Source organism: Ascaphus truei, chromosome 8, assembly GCF_040206685.1.
Source record: "Ascaphus truei isolate aAscTru1 chromosome 8, aAscTru1.hap1, whole genome shotgun sequence".
NCBI lineage: Eukaryota > Metazoa > Chordata > Amphibia > Anura > Ascaphidae > Ascaphus > Ascaphus truei.
This window is the reverse complement of record NC_134490.1, coordinates 37,574,454-37,588,662: the sequence shown is the minus strand read 5'-3', so window position 1 is coordinate 37,588,662 and position 14,209 is coordinate 37,574,454. Positions and strand designations below refer to the sequence as shown.

At 45.3% G+C, this 14,209-nt stretch overlaps 1 protein-coding gene across 2 annotated transcripts in view; it reads left to right on the top strand.

Annotated features, from left to right (window-relative positions):
• The window catches only part of PALM (paralemmin), a 45,968-nt gene that overhangs the window by 7,565 nt on the left and 24,194 nt on the right, over positions 1–14,209 (top strand). Inside the window, exon 1 of one of the 2 annotated variants that reach the window (XM_075611492.1) lies at positions 5,658–5,747. The exons of the other annotated variant lie outside the window; for it this stretch is intronic. The gene's annotated coding sequence lies outside the window, so the exon portion shown is untranslated. Of the gene's footprint in view, positions 1–5,657; positions 5,748–14,209 lie in introns of those variants that run through there. 2 annotated transcript variants of the gene reach the window in all.

Below are 14,209 nucleotides of genomic sequence, written 5' to 3'. Positions count from 1 at the left end.
GGGGGTTATTAATCCCACGGGGGTCTGAGTGCATCTTATTTCCGCTCCTCATTAAATATACAGGAGCCCCCCAGCACTCAGACTGCGCCCCCCCCCCCTGACACTGCACATCCTGATCACTAATGCATCCTGCGCCTCACTCCCAGCACCAGAATCAGGGGCAACCAGAGGCCATTACACGCACAGCTATCTTCCACCAGCTCACAGCTATCGCAGCATGAGATGCATGGCTAGTTCTCATTGGCTAACAGCTCTCTCATAGCGAGAAGCACAGCTGCTTCTCATTGGCTCAGAGCTATCTCATAGTACAGGTGTGGCCAACTCCAGTCCTCAAGGGCAAGCAACAGGCCAGGTATTAGGGCTATTCCTGCTTCAGCACAGGTGGCTCAGTCTCATTGAGCAAACCTGTGCTGAAGCAAGGATATCTTTAAAACCTGTCCTGTTGCTGGCCCCTGAGGGCTGGAGTTGGCCACCCCTGTCATGGTGGGATGCACAGCTATCCCATAGTGCAATGCATAGCTATTTCTCATTGGCACACAGCTATCTCACATCAGCTCACAGCTACCTCGTAGTTGGATCAACAGCTATCTCTCATCAGCTAACAGCTATCACATAATGGGATGCACAGCGATGTCCTGTCCCTGAGTTCATTGTGCCTGTCTGCTCTCTGCAGGAAGTGTGATGGGTTTGGTGCAGTTAGCACTGGAATGTTAATGTGTGATTGCATGTATAACTGTGTGTCCATGCTGCAGGCACTGCATCGCTCTGCTGTGTGTATATGTATACTGTGTGTCCATGCTGCAGGCACTGCATCGCTCTGCTGTGTGTATCAGTGTGTATACTGTGTGTCCATGCTGCAGGCACTGCATCGCTCTGCTGTATGTATCAGTGTGTATACTGTGTGTCCATGCTGCAGGCACTGCATCGCTCTGCTGTGTGTATACTGTGTGTCCATGCTGCAGGCACTGCATCGCCCTGCTGTGTGTATCAGTGTGTATACTGCGTGTCCATGCTGCAGGCACTGCATCGCTCTGCTAAGTGTATCAGTGTGTATACTGTGTGTCCATGCTGCAGGCACTGCATCCTCTCTGCTATGTGTATCAGTGTGTATACTGTGTGTCCATGCTTCAGCCACTATATCCTCTCTGCTATGTGTATCAGTGTGTATACTGCGTGTCCATGCTGCAGGCACTGCATCCTCTCTGCTATGTGTATCAGTGTGTATACTGTGTGTCCATGCTTCAGCCACTATATCCTCTCTGCTAAGTGTATCAGTGTGTATACTGTGTGTCCATGCTGCAGGCACTGCATCCTCTCTGCTATGTGTATCAGTGTGTATACTGTGTGTCCATGCTGCAGCCACTGTATCCTCTCTGCTGTGTGTATCAGTGTGTATACTGCGTGTCCATGCTGCAGGCACTGCATCGCTCTGCTATGTGTATCAGTGTGTATACTGCGTGTCCATGCTGCAGGCACTGCATCGCTCTGCTAAGTGTATCAGTGTGTATACTGTGTGTCCATGCTGCAGGCACTGCATCCTCTCTGCTATGTGTATCAGTGTGTATACTGTGTGTCCATGCTGCAGCCACTGTATCCTCTCTGCTGTGTGTATCAGTGTGTATACTGCGTGTCCATGCTGCAGGCACTGCATCGCTCTGCTATGTGTATCAGTGTGTATACTGTGTGTCCATGCTGCAGGCACTGCATCCTCTCTGCTATGTGTATCAGTGTGTATACTGTGTGTCCATGCTTCAGCCACTATATCCTCTCTGCTATGTGTATCAGTGTGTATACTGCGTGTCCATGCTGCAGCCACTGTATCCTCTCTGCTATGTGTATCAGTGTGTATACTGTGTGTCCATGCTGCAGGCACTGCATCGCTCTGCTATGTGTATCAGTGTGTATACTGTGTGTCCATGCTGCAGGCACTGCATCGCTCTGCTATGTGTATCAGTGTTATACTGTGTGTCCATGCTGCAGGCACTGCATCTCTCTGCTCTATGTTTATACTGTGTCCATGCTGCAGACACTATCCCTCTGCTCTATGTGTATACTGTGTGTGTCCATGCTGCAGACACTGTATCTCTCTGCTCTATATGTATACTGTGTGTGTCCATGCTGCAGACACTGTATCTCTCTGCTCTGTGTATTCTGTGTGTCCATGCTGCAGACACTGTATCTCTCTGCTCTATGTGTATTCTGTGTGTCCATGCTGCAGACACTGTATCTCTCTGCTCTATGTGTATTCTGTGTGTGTCCATGCTGCAGACACTGTATCTCTCTGCTCTATGTGTATACTGTGTGTGTCCATGCTGCAGACACTGTATCTCTCTGCTGTGCATCTCCCCAGTCCCCTGACACCTGCTTCATCTTTGTTTCCATGGAGATGTTGCCACGGCTCCCGCCTCCCTGCGGTGTGAGCGATAAATCACACACATGTAGACAGTGGAAGGGGTATCCCAAATCCTGCGGTGCATTACAGCTTTGTGGGGCTCCTGGAAACCTGACTTTACTGATCAGTCTGGGACAGAATCTGAGACATCAAGGGTGCACCTTTTTATAGGGCTAATATTTCTGTACCAAGGAGGAGTTATAGGGAGCGGTTACATAGGGCAACAGGAGGAGTTATAGGGAACGGTTATATGGAGCAACAGGAGGAGTTATAGGGAACGGTTATATGGGGCAATAGGAGGAGATTGAGCGAGGGTTTATATGGGGCAATAGAAGAATCATATGGGGCACTAGAAGGATTTATAGGGAGAGGTTATATGGATCAATAGGATGAGTTATAGGGAGCGGTTATATGGGGCAATAGGAGTTATAGGGAGCGGTTATATGGAGCAATAGGAGGAGTTATTGGGAGGGGGTTATATGGGGCAATAGGAGTTATAGGGAGCGGTTATATGGAGCAATAGGAGGAGTTATTGGGAGGGGGTTATATGGGGCAATAGGAGTTCGGGTAGGAGGTATAGCGGTTAAAAAAATGGGCAATCTAAAGGGCCTTTATTATAAATGATATATTGATATATATTTCATTCTCTAGGGGTCTGTGCGTGTTATATATCCATGCTCATTGCGTTAGAAGCCCCTCTGCCACTGAAGGGGTTAATGACACCAGGGGTGCTGTTGGATCACCACACTTGAGAGCTTTGCGGTTTGCAGGGGCCTCTGCAGCTCGGAAAATTAACACCCATTGGTCTTCCATCCTCACCTTCTCCACCCCAATCCCAGTCACCCAGAGTTCAGCAAAACAAGTGGGAAGAGCAGGTTTGTCCAGCTGGTCCCTTGTTAATCATTCTGGATTCTGGTGTGTGGAACGCAGGGCAAGAAGCCAAGGGGGCCAGGAGCCAAAAGGGAGCGTCTGCAGCCAGACAAACAGCCAGGACACGCAGGGGGGCTCCACTTGTATTATTGTGCTGTTTTTACACAGACCAGGTCGGTAACGCAATGCTAGCCTCAGCCAGTGAGGCAATAAGGCACTCGGAAGCCAGGTTACTGCAATAAGATGTTACAGGGGGGCAATAAGGCACTCAGTAGTAGGGTTACTGCAATGAGATATGACAGAAGCAATAAGGCACTCGAGCCAGGTTACTGCAATAAGCTTTAACAGGGCGAATAACGCACTCAGGAGCCAGGTTATTACAATACGATCTTACAGGGGCAATAAGGCACTCAGTAGCAAGGTTACTTTAATAAGATGTTGCAGGGTCACTGCCAGAGGCAGTGCAGTGATTACATTGCTGCTGTGCAAAGCAGAGAGATGGAAATATGCAGCTGGGATTCCACCCCAGAGGTGGCTACCTGATCTCCCAGGTGTATGGGGACTGCGACAGCAAAGAGGGACGATCACTGTGAGAAGGAGCAGAGGGGACGGAGAGGTCTCAGTTAACCCCTTTAGTGCCAGTGCCCCGAACACATTGCTGAATGGGGTTGATGTATTTAGGGTGACAGGTCCCCGATGTTCACATAGATCTGTGTTCCCAGATTGTCAGCACCCTGCGCAGATTATCCCGTGTTTAGTAGAGGAGACGTATGCAGCGTGCGTGCCTCATGTCACGACAGTGTCACCCACAGGTGCCTGTCACACACGGACGGGGGGGGGGGGGTGAGGCCGGCACTGTTGCTAAGCAGCGCTCCCTGCCTGACCTCCCCCTGGCTAAAGTCACTTTGGAATTGCTGTGGTATTCCTGTCACGGCCTGTGCCTCGCGTCACACGCTGAGCCATGGAAGTGTGAATACAGGAGAGCACAACTCCGGGACGGGATTATTCTGGGATACACGGCACGCCTGGTAACCCTTTCACTGCCATTGTGTTGCTGACTTGCTCTAGCAGTGAAGGGGTTCCTCGCTCAATAAACTGTAGGCATGTAGAGGACACGCAGCGGTGCTCAGTGACACGCGTGTGTGACGTGTGACATGGGTCCTGCACCTGCTGAAGCCCACCTGTATCTATTGTACATGATATTGCAGACCCGCTGTTCCTGCCGTGCCACCATTGGTTGTCGCTCAGCCTTCAGCTAATTGCAGCAGCTGCCGGCTGATGACATGCTTACTACGTGTCCAATGAAATCAGAAGATATGATTATCACCCGTCAAACAACAAGAGGTCACGGGTAACCTACACGTCAGACACCAGCGGGTGACATTCATACTGCACATCAGACAAAGAATAGCTGCGATAAATGTTTCTGTGCAAAGTTGTGCTGGATTGTATTGGATATATATATATTTATATATATATGTGTGTGTGTGTGTGTGTGTGTGTATGTGTGTATGTATATATATATATATATATATATATATATATCACAATAAGTATGGGATACAATGCCTCTATCAGAGGTTTTCCTTATGTGGATTCTCCTCCATCCCTCACTGACAGTGGAACTAAGGTGTACCTGTTAGTTATATATATATATATATATATATTTGTTATGGTGAGTAAAAAAAGTGACAAAAACCCTCCACAGGAAAGCAAATATGCAAATACAACTGTATGCTCATCTGCATGTCTTAGCCAGGTCGGCAACCCCGCCTTTCCCCATTATCACCCAGCATACAGCACTTCCACTGTCTTCTTTCCACATATATCCCGTTGAGGTGAGAATCATCATATTCCATCATCTTAAGGACTGCATTTGGACTATACACCATAATCGGTTTGATATTTTAACCCCTCTGGCGCCGGTTACCCCTTTTTTTGTTTTGTCACTCTGACTGGTTGTACTACCAGTTATTCACCTGGCTGCCTATATATTTTTTCATTTGTTGTATTATTAGCGCTGTTCTGCACCCATTCTTTTTTCTGTGACTCTCTCTCTGTGCACACTCTGCTCTCTGTATATAGTGCTCTCTCGCTGTAAAAAAAAAAGGTATGTCGGTCTCTCTATATAGTAGTCTCTGTATATAGCCGTCTCTCTCTCTCTGTATAAAGCTATTTCTCTCTGTATATAGCCATCTCTCTGTATTGTATTCATAGGGTGCGGCTGCTTCCCATTCCTTGTTATGATAGGATGAGCTCATGTGCCCCCCACCCTTTCCCCGGGGACCCCTCCCTCTGACTGACCGCTCCCTTTACCAATCAGCATGCACGTGGGATAACAATGGTGCTTGTGGACAGGGGGACATGACAATCCATGCCAGAGTTCCCAGCCCAGTGCACCTTGGGATCTGTAGTCTCCATATACCAATGCCCAGGAACTGCAAGTCCTTGAATACAATGGGGGTGGCAGGGACTGTAGTGGCACGTATGTATGAGTGGATGGTGCTGTGTGACTGTAAATATGTAGTGTGTATGTTTCGGAGGTTGTGTTTCTCTGCCCTGTGCCCATGTGTATACGGTTTATCTGCCATTCTGTGCCAGTGTGAGGTTGTGTGTGTGTATATAATGCGTGTTTGTGTGTGAGCTGTGCACGCTGTTTGTGTATCTGTCTTATGTCTATTCATATACTATGTGTATGTATATCCTGTATCTGTTTTGTATCTATATTGTATGTGTGTGCTGTGTATGTAGGAAGTAATACATTATAGTATATCCTGGGCACAGAGTTATGATGACAGATACATAGTTACATTAAGTGAGCATGGTTATACATTATATACAAGACATTGTATGCACAGTTACAGATAATATATGTTATAGGTGTATGTAACAGTTACAGACCAGATTAAAATGTGAGACAGCTTTAGTTTTGGAAGAACTTAGACTGGTGGAGGCTGTGAGAGTCTCCGGTAGATTGTTCCAGTTTTGGGGTGCACGGTAAGAGAAGAAGGAGCGGCCGGATACTTTGTTGAACCTACCAATTAGATTGTAAGCTCTTCGGAGCAGGGACTCCTCTTCCGAAATGTTACTTATATGTCTGAAGCACTTATTCCCATGATCTGTTGTTTATTATTTATATGATTGTCGCGTGTATTTGTACTGTGAAGCGCTATGTACATTAATGGTGCTATATAAAGACATACTATACAATACAACCTTGGGACCATGAACAGTCTTTTGGAGGCAGATCTCAGATGAGAAGTGCAGCATGTGGTAGGGGTGAGGAGCTTGTTCAGATAGACGGGTAGCTTGCCCAGAAATTATTTGAAGGCAAAACAGGAATGATGAACTTTGCGCTTAGACTCAAGTGATGACCAATCTAGTTCTTTGAGCATTTCACAGTGATGTGTGTTATAGTTACATTGGAGAACAAAACGGCATATTGAATTGTAGAGGGTGTCAAGAACTCACTACAAAAACTGTTAAAGTAATGAAGGGGTAAGAAATCAAGTGATCATAAGCCGGGAAACTCAGTTATGACCAGGGATCTATAATAACTGCCCCCACCCCCCCACACCTTCTTTTGCTCATCATGACTTAATTGATGACATCACTGCATGGCATCATCGACGACATCACACATTTTATCTAATGGCATAAATTATAATTCTGCAAGATATACATTTTAAAATGTTTACACTATTGAAATAATGGAACGAATTCAGAGATCGGCCGTGACGTCACAGAAACAAATCAACTAACCTAGCTCTTTCTATGTGTGTGTGTATATATCATTACCTTCCGCAGGTGTTTGCGCTCGGCTGTCCTTATTTGTATGTCATTCTGTTTATGTCATTTACATCACTCTGCACCCCCACTGTACCGCGCTGCGGCATATGTTGGCGCTGTACAAATATAGGATTATTATAACGAGAGAGAGAGAGTTTTTGCAATTAGATTTTTTTAAAATCTATTTTGTTTATTTATATATTTATTTCTCTCGCCTTCTCCAGCAGTGACATCTCCCGGCATCACCTCCTGCAAGGTCCCGGCAAATGGTGGTCACGACGACGTGACGTTACGGCACCATGCGGTGTCCAGTTGCCGTGACAGCGGGACACCGCACGGCGCCGCGGCCTCACGTGGCGTTCCGTTGTCATGGCAACGCAACATTTGACATGGCGGAGCCACGTTGACGGGACCCCGCAGGGGGAGATGCTGCCGCCGCCGGAGAGGGTAAGAGCCAAGGCCCCGGGTAAAACCCAGAAGGGTGACAACCCTGATAGAGAGAGAAAATCTTGTAATAAAAGTAAAATCTACACATTTAAATTAGTTACATTTAGTGGGAAACTATCCAGACGATTCTCGCTGGCGTCGCCCTTTTACTTTTCATCATTTTAAAATGCGTATTTTGCCTAATTCTAAGGCTGCAGGCCTCTGTGACTGAGGGGGCGGCCGTAAGCCCCAGCCCGTATAGCTTTAAATGAGCCTCCAGCTCCCCTCCTCACTCCCTCCTTCCTGCTGCAGCATTCCCCTCCTCCCCAATAATCTCTCATAATAGGGTGGACCCCTTTTTCAGGTGTAACCTGTACGTATCCCCAGGACAAAAGTCTAATTTCATCCCGAGTGGCATTGTTCTTCCCGAGTCGCATCATTTCTACCAAGCCGCTCTATTACACCACCTACGGCAGGCCGCACACACAATTATAGATTATACGGCTAATTCAATATACTCAGAAGTGGCCATTGGGCGGCTCCAGTGTATATTAAATTGCCCCCTAAATCTTTAGATTAAAATTGTGGTTTTATCCCAATGATGTCATTCAAAAGGGGGCAGAGTTTTTTTGTTGATTATTTAATATCTCGCCCATAACTTTCCTTTAACAAAGTGTTGTAGTGAATTTCCTCATCTCTCTCTATTTAAAAATATATAGCAAATGAAAATATTACTGTATGCTCATTTGCATGTCTTAGACAGGTCTGTAACCCCGCCTTTCACCATTATCAACCAGCACACAGCACTTCCACTGCAGCAAGGGATTCTGGGAAATGACATGCAAATGAGCACACAGTGCCACCTTTTGTCTCAAGCTCACATTACATGAGCAACCCTTAAGCCAATGCCTACTGCTTTAAACACAGCATTTAAACATAGCCTGGGATGAGATGCAAAGCCAGTAAACCCACTCACAGACAGACTGTTTCGACCTTGTGGGTCTCTTCAGTGTGAGATTGGTTGTACTGGCTCTGCTTGTTTGAGACTAAGAGTAGGTCTTCACCACACATTATTAAGGTTAGGGTGGGTAAAAAAAAGGGACAAAAACCCTCCACAGTAAAGCATATAGCAAATGGAAATATTACTGTATGCTCATTTGCATGTCTTAGACAGGTCTGCAACCCTCACATAGCCGCAGTGCCAACCTCCCCCTCACGCACACATGCAGTGCCAGCCTCCCACTTACACACACACACACACACGCAGTGCCAGCCTCCCCCTTATACAGCCGCAGTGCGAGCCTCACACCACAAACACAGCGGCAGTGCCAGGCTCACATGACACACACAGCTCCAGTGCCAGGCTCACACGACACACACAGCTCCAGTGCCAGGCTCACACGACACACACAGCTCCAGTGCCAGCCACCCCCTCACGCACATACAGCCTCAGTGCCAGTCTTCCCCTTACACATAGTGGTGCATATATGTGTGGGTGTGTGGGGGTGTGGTGCGTGCGTGTGTGTGTGTGTATATATATATATATATATATATATATATACTTATACTTAGTTAAGTTTATGGTGGTTAAAAAAAAGTGACAAAAACCCTCCACAGTAAAGCATATAGCGAATGAAAATATTACTGTGCGCTCATTTGCATGTCTTAGACAGGTCTGCAACCCTGCCTTTCACCATTATCCCCCAGCACACAGTGCTTCCACTGCAGCAAGGGATTCTGGGAAATGACATGCAAATTAGCACACAGTGCCGCCTTTTTCTTCAAAACCATATAACATGGTCCCCTATATATTATAATATAATCTTCAGCCCTTGTCGTCCCACTGCCGGATGAAGGACTCTGCAAAGATCTTCCCTGTACTGCGGTTGCAAGCCTCTTCTCCACGTTTGTAACAAGGACTTATCACTGTTTGAGAGAAACTGCCTCTAAATCCAGCAGTGTGTTGGTTAATTGCACACAGGCAATCAACCAGACGCCATCTGGCTGATTAGGACTCTTGAGAAAAGCCTGATGTGAGACACAGGAGAGAGATTCCTGAGTTCACATTTGGGCTGACAGAAGCAGAGCAGAGAAGCCTGGACACAGACACTGTCTTGAGCACAAATGTGTGCTGAGAGCAAGTCACCCAGACACCTATATTTCTTGGACACAGAGGACCCAGGAACCTGCCAGAGACTGACTGGAGGGCCACCTGCTTAAGGTATCTCCTGAGACTTTAAGGTGATAGGCTGGTACTGGGAATATCCCTCCAGTCCTGCAGATAGGGTCTGGGGAAGTAATTTAGCCCTTACAAAGGAATAGGGGTTTGTTATCTGTTGTTTTTATATGTTTTGCCTTGATAAAGGAACAGGCTCCATAAAGCCAAGATATAATTTCACCCAAATCGGTCTCCATTATATGTACCTCTGCACACGTCTCTTACAACGTTGCTCCAACTAATTTTCGAATGTCATGCTCCCATCTTACCTTTGGACGTTGTCTTGGACCATTGATATCTCTTGGAATCCAGTCGCATACCACCCCTGTCCAAGGTTGGGCATTTCTGCTTGCGATATGTCCGGCTCACTGTCACTTTAATTTCTTCACCCTTGTGAAGTGTATACATACATACACACACATATATAATACACATATATATGCACACACACACCAGCAAAGCCAGTACAACCAACCTCACACTGAAGAGACCCACAAGGTCGAATCAGTCTGTCTGTGAGTGGGTTTACTGGCTTTGCATCTCATCCCAGCCTATGTTTAAAAGCTGTGTTTAGAACAGAATGCATTGGCTTAAGGGTTGTTCATGTAATGTGAGCTTGAGACAAAATGTGACACTGTGTGCGCATTTGCATGTAATTTCCCAGAATCCCTTGCTGTAGTGGAAGTGCTGTGTGCTGGGTGATAATGGTGAAAGACAGGGTTGCAGACCTGTCTAAGACATGCAAATGAGCATACAGTAATATTTCCATTTGCTATGCTTTACTGTGGAGGGCTTTTGTTACTTTTTTTTTTACCTTAATAATGCGCTCTCTCGCGCTCTCTCGCGCTCTCTCGCTCTCTCTCTCTCACATACCTACTACGGAACGCAAAGTTACTTCGGTGCCACAGCAATGGGAAAAATAACCTCACATTTCTAAAATTGGGGGCAGAAATAGTAAAGGGTGCTGCGACCCCCGGACCCTATGTCCCATAACGATGCAGAAAATGTTTGGTCATTTTTTTTTTAGATATCGGGGTAAAAAAAGAAAAGAAAAAAAGCATGTTAAAAGCGTGACATTGCTTCTGACCCCGCTAATCACGAGGTGGGAGCGTCTGTTTGGAAAAAGGGGTTTTGAAAAAAAAGATAGCGTATCTTTTCCAAAACTATGTCTGCACTGCTGTGCTGAAACATATATATATGTTTGTTGTGCTACATGTATATTTATGCTGTGTGTGTATATATATATATATATATATATATATATATATATATATATATATATATATATATATACAGTATATATACACTGTGTGTGTGTATTTATGCTGCATGTGTATGTATGTGTATGTGTATATATATATATATATATATATATATATATTTATATTTATATTTATACACACATACACACTGTGTTGTGCTATGTGTATATATTTATTACTGCATGTACGTGTGTATATATACATACACACTATGTGTGCTGTGCTATGAGTGTATATTTATGCTGCATGTATGCAGCCAGTGCCACAGGCATTGGCCGGTGCCCCTGCACAGGCCAATGCCTCTTCCCCCCACTCACATTAATGGATTTGCTTTTAACAAAAGGCGGCAGATAAATGGATCCCTCTCAGCCGCCCCTCCCCCCCTTCCCAGCTAACAGCCAAGAAAATATTCAAGGCCACGATTCCCGCTGGGTCCCATGATCAAATCACAAGGACCCTCGCGGGGCCTGGGGCGCATGCCTGAGCACGGCAAGGACCATGTGCCAGAGGGTAACCCTACCCCTGCAGTGCTGCTCCATTTAACCCCTGTGCTTCCGGAGGGTCCGGCAACTGATCATGTATGTGCACAATGTGTGTGTGTGTGTGTGTATGTATGTATGTATATTTATATATATACGCATACATACAGTCTAATATCCAGGTTGTACAGTATGTATACATTTATGTGTGTGTATTATATATATATAATGTAAATAAACTGTATGCTCATTTGCAAGTATACCCGGGGCCCACATACATACATACATACATACATACATACATACATACATACATACATACATACATACATACATACATACATACATACATACATACACACGGTTAAGTTATGGTGAGTAAAAAAAGTGGCAAAAACCCTCCACAGCAAAGCATATAGCAAATGAAAATATTACTGTACACTCATTTGCATGTCTTAGGCAGATCTGCAACCCCGCCTTTCCCCATTATCACCCAGCACACAGCACTTCCACTGCAGCAAGGGATTCTGGGAAATGACATGCAAATGAGCACACAGTGCCACTTTTTGCTTCAAAAACCATTTTATATATGGTTCCCTATAGGCTTAAGCTTGCTGCATGGTCACAGCTTTGAGCACAGCCAGGGTTAAGATGCATAGCCAGAAAACCCACCCACAGACAGCTGTTTCGACCTTAATGGGTCTCATCAGTGTGGGGTTGGTTAACTGGCTATGCAATGAAGCCTATAGGGAACCATGTATAAAATGGTTTTTGATGCAAAAAGTGGCACTGTGTGCTCATTTGCATGTCATTTCCCAGAATCCCTTGCAGTGGAAGTGCTGTGTGCTGGGTGATAATGGGGAAAGGCGGGGTTGCAGACCTGCCTAAGACATGCAAATGAGCATACAGTATATTTACATTTGCTATATGCTTTGCTGTGGAGGGTTTTTGTCACTTTTTTTACTCACCATAACTTAACTCAGTATATATATAGATATAGATATATGTATGTACATGAATATGCACAGCAATGTGTATGTGGGCAAAGCAAAGAAGTGTTCATATCGGCTAAATATAGTTTCTATATGCAGTGTAAAGTGTGTGAGTATATATGTGTATATATGTATATACAGTATGTATGTATGTATGTATGTATGTATGTAGGTGAGATGCATGCATGTGTGTATGAGCAGCAATGCATAGATGTGGAAGTTAGTTTATATTATGCAATGCAAAAAAGGGATTGAAACACAATGAAAGTAGTATCACCGCCGGACTGGCCATAAAGGACTGTATCGAACTTCTCTTATCTACATCATTGGTTATTTCAGTGTTTCAGGGGCGATTCCTCTTTGTCAGGTGCCAAGTTGTAAAACCTGACGAAGAGGAATCGCCCTCGAAACGTTGTGCAATTGAGGTCACTGCAATAAACAATGACAAGTTCAATACAGTCCTTCATCCCCAGTCCAGCGGTGATTCTACTTGCATTGTGCTGGAACTTCTACCGGAGGCTGTGTGTGGTCCCGACGGCAATCTCCACCCGACCGGGTAACAAATTCATACGTCTCAAGCAACATAGGTGCAGGTGCGTATGTATCAGTGCAGGACAGTGTGTGTGTGTATGTATATATATATATCAGTGCAGGACAGTGTGCGTATATACCGTTCATGCCCGATTATAGGGTGACCCTGAATATAAGTACGACCCCCACTCAATTCCAGCCTCAGCTAACAGTAACAAATAGGTAATATGCCGGCTGCTGTGTTGCTGCCTTACACTGGATGGAAAGGAGCTTCAATCCTGTGAAAGCTATTAACACAGTAGCCATTTGCGCACGTGTGAGCGCTCCCACATGCGCAGACAGCTGTATTAATAGCTTACACAGGACCAAGAGGAGCACATGTGCAAGCGCTCCTTCGGTCATGTGTAAACTATTAACACAGCAGCTGTCAGTGCATGTGCGACCACCAGCACCAGCGCATACACAGGCGGCTGCTATTAACACATTAGCCATCTGCGCATGCGCAAGTGCTTACGCAGGAGCAGCAACATGTGCAACGCCTGATTATAAGGGAAGTATGGACTTTTCAATGAAACTTTATTGAAAAAGCCTTGCCTTACAATCGGGCAAATATATATATTTATATATACACATACACACTGGCAAAAAAAAGTTTGTGAACCCCAATGATAACGAAAATTCCATAATTTTTTCATGATATCCTGATCAAATAAATGACACAAAAACACGATACTTTTTCCACATTTATTTGTCCACAAATGAGTCAACATTTAATATCCCTGTGTGAAAAAGTGTTTGAACCTTTAGATTTAGTACTCCTTGAGCAGCAATGACTTCAACTAAGCGTTTCCTGTAACTGCTGGTAAGTCTCTCACATCGGTTTTGGGGAATTTTGGCCCATTTCTCCTTACAGAACTGTTTCAGCTCAGTGACATTTGACGGCTTCCTTGCATGGACAGCTCGCATCAGGTCCTGCCACAACATTTCGATGGGGTTTATGTCCGGACCTTGACTAGACCATTCTAAAATACAGAATTTCTTCTTCTGCAGCTATTCTTTTGTAGATCTGCGTGTATGTTTAGGATCATTGTCTTGCTGCATGACCCACTTTCGCTTCAGCTCACGGACGGATGACCATGACATTCTCCTCTAGAATCTTCTGATACAATGCAGAATTCATGGTTGTGTCAATGATGGTAAGCCGCCCAGGTCCTGAGGCAACAAAGCAGCCTCAAACCATCATTCTCCCA